The sequence below is a fragment of the Camponotus vicinus genome, unplaced genomic scaffold (assembly GCF_025532165.1).
Source record: "Camponotus vicinus isolate PSW18456_S1 unplaced genomic scaffold, iyCamVici1.0 SCAF_2, whole genome shotgun sequence".
NCBI lineage: Eukaryota > Metazoa > Arthropoda > Insecta > Hymenoptera > Formicidae > Camponotus > Camponotus vicinus.
The window spans coordinates 8300581-8313273 of NW_028141956.1; the positions used below are offsets into that span (position 1 = coordinate 8300581).

The window sequence follows — 12693 nt, forward strand, 5'->3', positions numbered from 1 at the left end:
AAGGAATTCATCTTTATTCGAGATTATCAATGCGGACACCTGAATACGTTTTTAGCTACTTCACCAGTCAATGAGCACATAATTAACAATCATATTCTGCGCGACACGCGCGCGGTGAATCGCAATAAAAAATGAACTCTGAATCACATTCAGATTTTCATGTCGAGTGGCAGTTAGGAGTGTATTAGTTGAAAAAAAAACGAGCGCGCGCGTCGAAGGTTGTCGACTTGCGGAGCTAACGTGTGTCACGTCTGTTACGAAATCGGGTCAGCGGATGAAAACGGCGTCAATAAATCACATTATCGGGAAGAAGATAGTCTGTGCTGATGAACATATCTAAATCCATATTAGTCGTTTCCCGATTAACGCGATTCATATATTAAACCACTTCGAATCATCAAACATATCATGCGCGCAATACATAAGTATATATATATATGTACTTGCATGTCTGCGTATGTAAGAGGAATGCACATATACACATACGCACTTGTACGCATCGCCACGGTTAGCACGTTGATGCACCGGGCAGGAATAGATTGCAACTTGTTGCCAGATGTGCAGTGCAAATAATCGAAATCGTAACTTCCGCTGAGAGTCCCGCGACTTTGATTGCCATAATTTTGCGATCGAAAGTCGCATCCTTGTATTAAAGTCTCTTTTGTGCTAAGTTTCTTTCTCTCTGACTTTCTCTTCGAAACAATTGCGTTTACTAATCATATAGGCTTAGGAGGTATAATATATTAATCTCTGAGAGAATTTACATTGGAATATTCTGCTTTCTTTTATATCAAATTTATATTTGTAGAAATCGTCTCTCCCTCTCTACCTACCTTATAAAAGATTTATATTTGCTTTACATTATTTTAACAAAATGATTCTAGTTTAGATTCTTAGTTTAATAAAATTATTCTAATATCATTTTAATATCATTAATTATCATTTAATATCATTCTAGCTTAATAAAATTATTTTAATATCATTTTAACATCATTACTTATCATTTAATATCATTTTTAATATCATTTTAATATTTTTCAGATAGTGAAAAAAAATTATTTAATTTTATACAAAATTTTATTCCCTCTAATTTATCTTACTAATTTATGTTCTACTTATTGTATACTTATCTAATTACAACTTCTTTTTTTATACGGATCTTACATTTACACCAGCGGAAAACAACAGAAGAAATACAAAGTCCAACGAGGCACAACGAGGTTTCTAAATCGAATCAGGCGCGAATTCGAGAGTCGTAGAGTCACCGGGAATCGATCGGAGGGTCTTCGAGACCACCTCCTTTCTCTCCTCCCCCGACCGCGGCGCGAATTCTTGCCTAAGGTTTTACGAGTGCCTCGGGGTGAGAATCGCGCATAATGCGCGAAACCGGTTCGGAAATCCATCCCTTTAGGAGCCGCTAACTCGGCCGTGTTACCGCGGCGCAATTATCGGCAAGACATCGAGATAGGCTAGATGTGTACATATGCTACACTCACACACGTACACGAAACGGTGATGGCAACCCTCCTGAGACGAGGGAACGTTAATTGAAATGAAACCGTGCGAACGAAAAATTCTATGGGGCGAGTTTTATGCCAGTCCGTTTCTTCCTTCCTCGCGCCTGCCCTCGAGCCCTTCTTGTCTCGTCTCACGATTTTGCGTCGCTCGCGAATGACTGCAATTTTTCAAAAATCAGATCTCGATGTTAACCTATCGTTAGGTAGTGTACAGAAAAATGTCGATCTTGTTGAGATGTAGAGATTTGCGTAATTTCGATAGCTGATAATCAGAAGATGATATAAATGATTAATGTCTCCCGAAAGAGGAGTTATAAAGACGAATGCATTCGAGTCTCTGAAATATCCCGCGATCTAAATTCGCGTGCCGCTATCTAAAGTACAAATATATATAAGAAATGGTCGGTATAAAAATGATTCAAAGGACAAAATTGCACACACATATATATATATGTTATAATTTTTAATTCACAAGGAAGATTTCTTTCATTGCATTTTTTGATAATGAGAAACTAACATTATCACTGAAGAAACATGATAAAATCAAATGTGCGAGATCATTTTTATTTCCGCTCATTAATCCATACTTATAAAGGATACTTAAGGACATTTAAAAGGACAAGAGCGAATCTGCAAACAAATTTCCGAAGTGCTACGCCAATCGAAATCTCCAACGTTGATTGCGCACCGCATGTTGCGGGCGAGATCAACAATCTTATCTCGAGCGGTATCGATCGAGACGATCACGCGAGCCACTCGATGACACGAAGCGAAATGTTAACAACAAATTGCCGTTAACATGTCGTGACGCGATGAACGATATATCGGTGGTGTTCGCGGTACGCCTGCCACGCTCGCCGCTAATTATCGTAATTATTGCAATTAAACGTCGCGTCGCGCCAACTGTTAATTACGGTCGGGCTCTCAGTTTCTCGGAATATTTGCGACGTTTGTCGCGCGAAACGAATCTACCACGTACACATTGTTTACACGAGAGAAAGGGCACTCGCGACACGTTTGCCGTTCTCTAATAAAGGTATGCTATAAATATAAAACTTTCGACTTTCGTGTACCATATATACAAGGTGTCAGGGAAATCTCTTCCCAAAAAAAAGCTCTTGTAGCTTACCTCGAGAGCTTTTCAAAACACTATAATAAGTATTTTTTTCATCGAGTACTTTTCGAGTTATGAGTCTTGAAATAAATCTCTTAATTTTACATAAAATATCTAGTAAAATATTCATTTTTCGATTATCTTACTTCAATACTTTTATGTATAAAATAATGAGAGGAATCAAATTTGCAATTAACAATTACATATTTTTTTTCGAAACAATTATGTGTTTTCTTTACACCAATTGATTTCTCTCATTATTTTGTATATAAAAGTATTAAAGTAAAATAATCGAAAAATGAATATTTTACTAGATATTTTATGATTTATGTAAAAATTAAGAAATTATTTCAAACCACATAACTCGAAAAGTACTCGATGAAAAAAATACTTTATTATAGTGTCTTGAAAAGCTCTCGAGGTAAGCTACAAGAGCTTTTTTTGGGAAGAGATTGCCCTGACATCCTGTATATATACAAAAAAAATACTATAATATATATTTATGTCATACGAGAAAGCCGAGGTGTCCCCGTTATTTCGATGAGCGGCAATTTATACCCGCACATCGACGCACGCTCGTTGCGACGGATATTGATTGATATCGAAGGCTTTAATTATAACATCAGTGCCGCGTGCGAGGCGGGATTTACGACCGACAATGTGTCGCGAGGATTTCCAAACTCTATTAATACACGTCATTGCTTGACTAACGCGTGCTGTTAACGTCGCTATAGTTAAGATCACGTATGATGATGTATGCATTATGGGACTCTTACAATTGACGAATCACCTGACTGATCACGCAGATGGACTCGTAAAAAAAATTATGATGTGAGATTATTTTTATCTAGAAAATAGATGCCCTTTAAAGGAAGAAGATATTGCTTATTGTTAGTTAGGTGATTTTAGATCGATATGAAATCTCTTTTTGGAATTTTTAGATAAATATTGAAGACTTTCCATTAATTTGCTCGCAGAAAAAACTGAGAATTTTATTCTTGATCTTTTTTGTATCTGCTTACAAGAAAATTCTATAAAAAGATATGCTTCTGAGAAAAATCACACCATTAGCGGGAAACATCGAAACAAAGATTGCTGAAGTATTCGCCATCGATTGTCCGATAAAAAAAGTACGATAAAAAAAGCGTCACAAATCTGACAAATTCACTCGAGCTCGCGCATCTTCCACGGGCTCAAATGTAACGTCACCTCGATCGCCGCTAATCGGATTTTCCGTAGCTCGACCGAAGTATAATGACGCAGCAATAATGCAATTATCGAGGAGGTCAACATTTAATTACATCGCTGCGTAGATCGATGCATACTACAATCTTCTGCTCTTGATTTTATAACGCATGACAACAATTTTTATTTTAATGATTTAAATTCCTGGCATAAAATTCTTTAAATCGATACTCATCGGAAATTAGGCTTAATCGCGTGAGAAATATTTTTAGTCACGATTTATTTTGATGCACATAATACGTCGTGTGTTGCACCTACTGCGTTGCACAATTACGTTTCAAATTTTTTCGAAAGACACAATGAGATAAACAATTGCAGGCACTCAAGTCTACGTTTAGATCTTAAAACAAAGGCATAAAAAACGAGACAGACATGTGTTAGGCACCGTAATTTTGTAATGAAAAATAAAAAAGACGGTTTTCTTCCTCTGAAGAAAGGGATGTGGGGGGGGAGAAGAAAGAAGAGGGAGAGGGGTCGAAAGTATTCGTTAGGGCGCGTTTCCGACGGTTAACTTTTCGATTGCGGGTAAGACGCGACGGTGCCGTGTCGAGTGGAGACGATCGAAACCCAAGTCGAAATAACTCCATTTCAGGGCGGACGACGACGGATTACACGACGACGACCCCTTACCTTCCGGGAAGTACCGATCGATAGTCTCTCTCTCTCTCTCTCTGTCTCTCTCCCCGACTCGACCTGGGGCATGGTTGGCATGCCGATCGAATTCGCTAATCACCCAGTCTCGTTCACCATTGATCATTTTTCCCCGCGCGAGAAGGACACACCGAGAGAAATCTTCCCTCCGATCTGACCTCGCTGTCCTCTTGATCTATTCAAGCCGAATTTTCTGAATAAGCTAATTGATTATCCCTAGAAACGCCGTAATTGATCAACGGAAAAAATTTATGGCCAAATAAAAGTGTAATTAAATTGATGGATCACTAATTCGAGTCATTTATATGGAATGTTAGAAAAATAGTACAAATAAAATAGTACAAATGTGCACATATTAATTTAAGTAATGTTGCTTCTAAATCTTAATTATATAATAGAAGACATCATTTTTTATTTCGTTAAAAAGTTATGAAAGTATAAATTTTTTTGAATAATGATAAAAATTCAAAAGACAAATATAAATGAATATTTATAAAATTAAATAAAATACTTATTATTAGTCTTATAAATTTTAATACTTAAACGCACATATGATGCATACTATTTCTCAAAAATACTCGCACATATATGCAATTTCAAGATTACGCTGTTCTACATTTGGCTTTGATTTATACTGTATAATTTAAAATGCGCAACGTTTCCGAGTTAAATTTTTCGGGCTATCCAGAAAATCTGTGGTTTCTGGTAGAATTAAGCGAGAGAAATCAACGCGATATATGCGTGTGTATATATAATCACGTGATCGCGTAACCGTAGGATAATAACAGGCGGTGCCGGTTCGTTACAAATTAATGATCGACCTCGCAGAGGTCGAGAGGGGAAAGGAGGGGAGGGGGAGAAGAAGAGGCGAGGGGACTCTAGGCTTATGGCAATGGGACCCCGTGATTTCGTAACTGATTTCACGGCATAGCTGCCAGCTTTCTCGCACGCATGCATGCGTGTGAGTACGTGGGCTTCATTGTGACACACGCATCGACACTGAAACGGATTTTCACGTGGAATTTGCGTTCCTTTGTCTGTGTGACGTGAGAAACATTGTGTAAAGGGGCAAAACTCTGCACGGGGGCCTGATCGAACTGATCGAACCATTTCTAAGGGCCCTTCTGAACTCGATATTCCTGCCTCTTATGGGGACAACGAACTCGGGATGAATCGAATAGTTACCACCTGTCAACCGATTTTTCCAATTGTCTTGGAAACGGCAACGAGTATAAATTTGACAAACACCTAATTGTGTTATTATCATTTGTAGAATTTTAGGATTATTCATTTAAAAACCGGGTTATTTTTCAATTTTTAACTATTATGACAAAAATAAATATCTGATTTTGGTAAAATTTTGTAATTCTCATTCTTTTTTAATCTTACATGTTATTTCTTTTTAATGCTTTGTAGAAACGATGATTAAAACATAAGATTTGTATGCTTTTCGTATAAAATTAAGTTTGTTGTTATTATAACGATTGAATCAAAATAATGTTATTTATTTACTAAAAAGTATATTACCAAAATCTTATTATATACAGAGATTATTCTTAATCAGAGATATTATTAATGTAAAATCATCACACATTTCATAATTATATAATACAATTATATAAATAATGTATTATTTATTAAAAAATAAAAAAACATTGAGTATATATTTTAATCTTGCAAGCCCAAAGCCAATATAGAGTACGCTTCAATATATCGAATAGAGACAGTACAGAAGAAGTCAAAGAAAAGTAGAGAAACACCAGGACGAGAGAAGTAGAAGTAGGCGGGGAAAGGGGAAAAGATGGGTTGATTCGTCGTATAAAGAAAGGCTCGAATGGAAAGAAAAGAGAGATAAAGGAGAACCGTACAGAGCAACGGGAAGGGTGCCTTCTTGCGGATCAATCGATAGGGAAATATCGACATAGGGGTGAGGCGCGAAGGAGAAATGAACGGGAGAGGGGCGAGAGGAGAAGGACGAAAAAGGAAGAAGACAACTGAGAAAGATGAAGCATACGAAGAAACTTAAAGAAGAAAAGAGAGCGAGATATTGGCGACAACGGGCGTCGGGGGAGGGTTACGAATGCATAAGGGATGGCATTACTTGAGAGAAGACGAACCGGGAAGGGTGTTCGTCCCTCTCTGCCTCTCTCTCTCTTCCTTTGTTTGAATCGTCTCCATCGGAAACTCCTCACGTCTTTGGACTAGAGGATAGAAGATGGAAGATAGAAACGAAATGTCGCGCTATTTTTCTTTGTGAACTTGCTTGATTATGTGGACTAACGTGTCGTTATCAAACGTAATTACAATTGTTTGCATCTTTTTATTCAAGGGTACGAGTTTTAATGATATTTGATGAAATAAGTGAAACCGGAGATAACTAACTTCGATCGTTTTCTTTATGATAAGAGATATGATGTAATCGAGGAGGATTTCACCTCAAGTCAATGACTTATTGCCTTGTACTTAATAATTACATTCTTTTTGTAATGTAATAGCCAATACTTATCGTTTATAACTGACCGTTTTTAGCGGTGTTGTTCTGCTCGAATCAATTAATATGACAAAAACCGCGATTACATGAGCTATCTTGATAGTGGCAGAAAAAACTGCTGCTGGAGGAACGAGAAGACAGATACGAAAACAGAGACAGAGACTGTTCTTGAACGATCTTAAGCCAGACCTTCTTTAGACCTATTCCCTAGAGTCTCTTAATTCGAGGATCAACGTGTCCATTTTAGAAGATCATGAGCGCGTGAAAGAAACTGTACACAGTTTTTCTGCGGATTTGTTTTTTTAGATGAAACAACTTACTTTAATATGAGGTGTAAATTTAATTTAAATATTTAAAATTAAATAAATGTAAGAAAATACAATAATGTCTCTTCAATATTTAAAAAATGCAATCTCTATAAATATATAAAATAATCTTTAAATATATAAAAAGGTCGATAGCAATTATAAAATTTATCTAATTGTAATTAATAAAGCAATATAACATTTATAATTATTTTTCACGCTGAAAATAATATTATAAAATTACAAGTGTTATTTAAAAACAAGTTTTTAAAAAGAGTCACTAAATAAAAGATTCTATACTCTCATCTATAATATCTCAAAAGATATAAAAAACGTATATTTTTAAGTACAAAAATCTTCGCGTACGTCACCGCAAGAACCATCCCGATGTAACGTCTCCATTGAAAAATTCAATAGGAAATTCTAACAGAGTATACACAGTCGCAAAAAAACGCAAGCGAAAGAAACGACGCTTCTCTCACGCGATGCGCGAGAGAATATATATAACCGATTGATATAAAATCGACGAGATCGATTGAGAGAGGAGCTCTCACTTCGGTGCGGCACGTCCGAAGACGAGAGACGCTGCATCGTCTATCTATGAAATGCATAGGTCAGGAACCGTGCGAGGATTCATGCGAGCCGCGAGCTTTGAAATGCAGTCGAACGACTCTCGATCTCGCGCGCCGTTATCGTACCCATCCCAGGTTCAGCGGAATCATCGGCGCGGCAATCGGATGATCCCGCGGGCACGTACGCCGACGGATTTAAATTGCAAATTGATTTCGCTTCTTTGTAGTCAGCCACCTAGAGAGTGCGTGTACCACCTATCTCCGATACGTGACGCGGTAGCCCGACACGCATCTCGCCGCACGCAGTTGTAGCGCGCGTGAACTCTTCCCGGAATTAGGTTCTAATCTCAAACGTGCCGGAGACGTCCTGGACACAGGTGCGTGCGGCGGGAAGTCGGGGACGTTCCTTCCTCGAGGAGGAGGAAGAGATCGTCGATCATCGCCAAGTAGATGCACCGAGTCATATGGTGGAGGATCAGTATTCGTAATTGATATCTTCATCTGAGAAAAAGTGCGAGTCATCTCATGAATTTATAGAGAATCCTGGGAATTAATTAATTCTGAAAAAATCAGATAAGTTTATATTTGTTGAAGCGTTTAATTAACTAACGCGAGGAATTATTTTTTCAACAATACGGATACTATGAGGGATTTTTGTTACTAATAAATTTAGAGATATTCCGACCAACAAATGTGCGTGTACGCGTGCGATTACATCTTTGATTCAGAGAAAGAAAGCTCTTCTTTTTCTTTCATATTCAGCTTTTTATTCGCTCCGAAGAATAGACGCAATTTGATAACATCTCTTTTCAAGCAATTGTGTAAGCTCATGTTTATTCGATTCTACTCTTATGTTTGTTCTCGTTACGAATGAGTATATCTGAATAAGTATTGGCAGGAAGAAAAGATGTGTGATAAGAAACATACGTACATGTTATAAATGATGTCTTATATTTATCTTGTTGAATATACAATGCAAATGTATTTTCGCAGTCTTCTTTTTTCGTTGTATGATTCATTGCGTGGCATTGCGGAAAAATAATTTAATGTCCATCATGTATCAGAAAAACATATAATTTGATTAATTTCATTAATTTACTCGTACAATCGGCGACAAAAATTTCATTCTTGTTTCTAAACAAACATTATATAATTTAACGATTAGAAATAAAGATATTTAAATTTACGTCAGTAAAAGAATGAAAAGGAAAAAAGGATTATATTGAATTTTTTTCTGAGAAAAAATCGATTCTATATATGGGCAAACAATCTATAAATAAAAGCAAAGTAAAAAACGGGGGAATATGGACATTGATGTATCATAGGTTGTATTGAACATAGTTATAATAATTAAAATGATAAAGATAGCTTTCATCGTAGTCTCTTTTTCTCTCTCTCCTGAGGCTCTTTAATAAGTTTAAATAAAAAAAAATTGAAAACAAAGTCCATAGATTCTGACCCATTACATACGCGCTCAGACTTGAAGAATATTTGCAGAGTGAAGATCACACACACACACACACACACACCATTCGAAAAACTGGGTGGTCGGTTCCTCTGACACATATACACGTATCTTTTTTCGCGGCCACCCTCTCTGTCCTCTTTTTGTTTCCTTCTCACTCGTACTTTGATATTACAACGCGATATGCTTACATGTATCATCGTTACACGCGATCTCGTATTCTCTTTCTCGCCTATGCCACTAAGAAAATCTTTAATACGACGCTCAAAGGAAAGCAGTAAATTACAAAGTAACGAGATCCGACAAAGGAAGATTCTTAAACATCATTACGAGGTGCACCTCGTTTAACGCGTCGCGAGAAAAACGGGGTACACGAAGGTGCAACTAAATTATTTCTCGTTCTATTTATAAGGAAATCTTGGGAGCGATATTTATAGCGATCGCGCGCGCGCGCGCGCGTGATACTTCATATTTTATACACACCCTAGCTAAACGGAGCAGAGTCCTTATTTTAAGGCAAGGTCTCTTTGCTGAACCATCGACTTGACCGCGTTACGTAACCGCGTTTCAATTTCAATACCTATCGCGACGATCTACGACAATAAAACAAGCTGCGTCAATCACATACACACACGTCATATAATAACAAGTAATTATGGAGCAATTAAACTTTTCGCACCGCCGTAAGCTAACCGCGTTGCAATTCGTCGATTACATTGTCTGCGTAGATAATATGCCACAACTGATTTTAATTACAAATTTTAATCGCGTTTCTTGTCGCTCGCAACACATGTTCGCTTTATCATGGAAACGTGACGTGTTGTTTCGAACTTTTTGCGCGGACGCGTCTACAGAAATAAATGTGACGGCTGTCTAATAATTATCGTAATGATTATGGTCGAACAACACACGTTAAGCAAATCCGGATAATTGCAAATATGCTAATGTAATATAATCACACTTCTTTGTTCGAATCTCATTTGACATTAATGTAAATTTTAAATCGCTACACGAGGATTTATAATTCATCTTTGATCCATCAAGTATTACGTTGTCTTATTTTCTATTGCGTGGCGCGATATTAATTGTTACAATTGTGTTCTATTCCCTCAATTTATTCAGAAAACATATTTTTTAATCTCCTAATTTGTTTTTTAAAAATAATACCGATCCATTATACACAAGAGAAAATACATTAATTGTACGAGATTTATTACACTAGAATTTTCTGTTGCACTTATCTTCCCTAAGAAAAAATTTTTCATAATCTTTAACATATTGAGCATGTGAATGTTTATACGATATTTATAAAGAAATTAATCGCTTTTCTCAAGCGTCGAAATAAATCTAACTAAAAATCGATCTCGTAGCATCGACTGGCGCGTGCAGTCACCGCATGATTATCTGTCGTAAGTGTCTCCTTATCGCATCTTCGAGTTTAATCTGCGCGGACGTTTCGCAGAAGTCCATCGCAAAAATCGCGACGGTCAGCCCGTTTACTGTCGCCTACGACGGATCGTGTCGGGGCTCAGCTCTGACCGGGACTATCGGAGGCCCGCCTAACGCGACCTAACAATGAAACCTCGAGAAAAACGATCCTTGTCGAAGGGGACGCGGAGAGGAGGGTACCGATGGGTTTCTTCGCGCGGCGCTTAACGACGATTTCGATCGTTTACGACTTTAATAATTTAGACGCGGCTCTGCTCGCGAGGCTCGACACGTTTTTGGTCGTAAACCGTGCGACTAAATCCGTATTTATGGGGAGGAGGAGGCCTATCCTCTTGTTTGCTTTCGCCTTCTTCGCCTGTGTCTCTCTCGTTCCTCTTGGCTCGTTGCGGCGCAGAACGAAAGGAAACCACCGTCTAAAGTCGAATCGACCAAAAAGGTCCGAGGTGGCTCGGAACTGACCCTCTCGTGCCTCTCGCGACTGATCGATCCGAGCTTGTCGCACGAAAAACCGCCGCTTGGTTTACATTTTTGCGCGCGTATACACTAACCCGGGGATAATTTGCATTCATTAATCAGCACGCTCGTGCGAGTCATTAATCAAATTCGCGAATTGCGCAACGTGTTGATCGTCAGCAATCGCTGCTCAACATCGATGCTCGAGCATGTCACGATTGGCAGCTAATTAATTTGTTGCTCGGTGCGATCTGCATTTAACCGCGACGACATATCGCATCAATAATGCCACATATGCGATCAATCGACATTAACGGCGGTCATTATAAAAGCGTCTCGATCTATTCGTAGATGCAAAGGACGCAGATGCGTTCGTATCGCAAGAAATTGGAATTTAACGCAATGAGACGTTTTTTTGCGTTTTTTACCAATTTTATTTTGCGAGTATCGATTTACGTAAACAATCTTAAATATTAATTATTTCTTAATCTGTACAGCTATTTCTCTATATAACTTTGTTAACGTAAACGCGTTGATATCGATTTATAGCTGTAAATACGAGCGCTCATCAATAGTGATAAAGAAAAGAGAGCATGTCGAGCCTATCCGATAGCATGCGGTTAGAATTTTATAGTCTTGCCAATATTTACGAGAGCTAAGGTTATAAATTTGTCCATTTAAATTCATCGAGTGGATTATATGGATACATAGTTTATTAGCGACTCTTGCAATATTTACATAAACTGAAATTTAATCTGTAGTATCCACAATTTACGAAGCTTCGAAGATGTTTTTCTATGCAATAATTATGAAAAAAAAAAATAATTTAGTTGCCTATTTAAAATTAATGACATAACAAATAGTTCTTAAATCAAGCGTCTAAGTTCATTATAAAATGTCAAATTTCAGCGCAAATATTTTATATCTGGCCATATGTCGTGTATCGGCAGCATATTAATATTTATAACAGAATCACATTATCTGAGAAACGCAAATCATCTTACAAAGAAATGTTTATCCTGCAACTGGATATCTTTAAAAATAAAAAATCGTTTTATTTATTGTTATCTTTATTTATTTATCTATTTTTATATTTAAATATTTTTTAAATTTGGATATATTCGTGTCTTATGTGTGATTAGCGGAATGTGAGAGAAGATGGGAAGAATTTTTTTGTTTTTGCAAGCAATATATTTTATTTGCAATCTTGCGATTCTATCAATGCGGGCGTGATCTCTACATTCACTCAGACTTACCGAGGACGTAGACAGTAGAACTCATCTACGCTCCTTCGAACTTCCTTACGTCCTGTAACAAGAAAATAAGAGCAATGGTTAGCATAGATAAACATGAAAATGTATTAAATTCATAAACGCTCTAATGTTCATATCACGCAGACGACTCGGAAAAAATTCTATATTCTATAAAGTC

General features: G+C 37.2%; 1 protein-coding gene across 9 annotated transcripts in view; it reads right to left on the reverse strand.

Moving 5' to 3' along the window:
* Zfh2 (Zn finger homeodomain 2) overlaps positions 1 to 12693 on the reverse strand; it is a 320913-nt gene that overhangs the window by 229803 nt on the left and 78417 nt on the right. For all 9 annotated transcript variants that reach the window (XM_083089617.1, XM_083089616.1, XM_083089619.1 and 6 more), the window contains one exon: positions 12519 to 12570. The gene's annotated coding sequence lies outside the window, so the exon portion shown is untranslated. The remainder of the gene's footprint in view (positions 1 to 12518; positions 12571 to 12693) is intronic.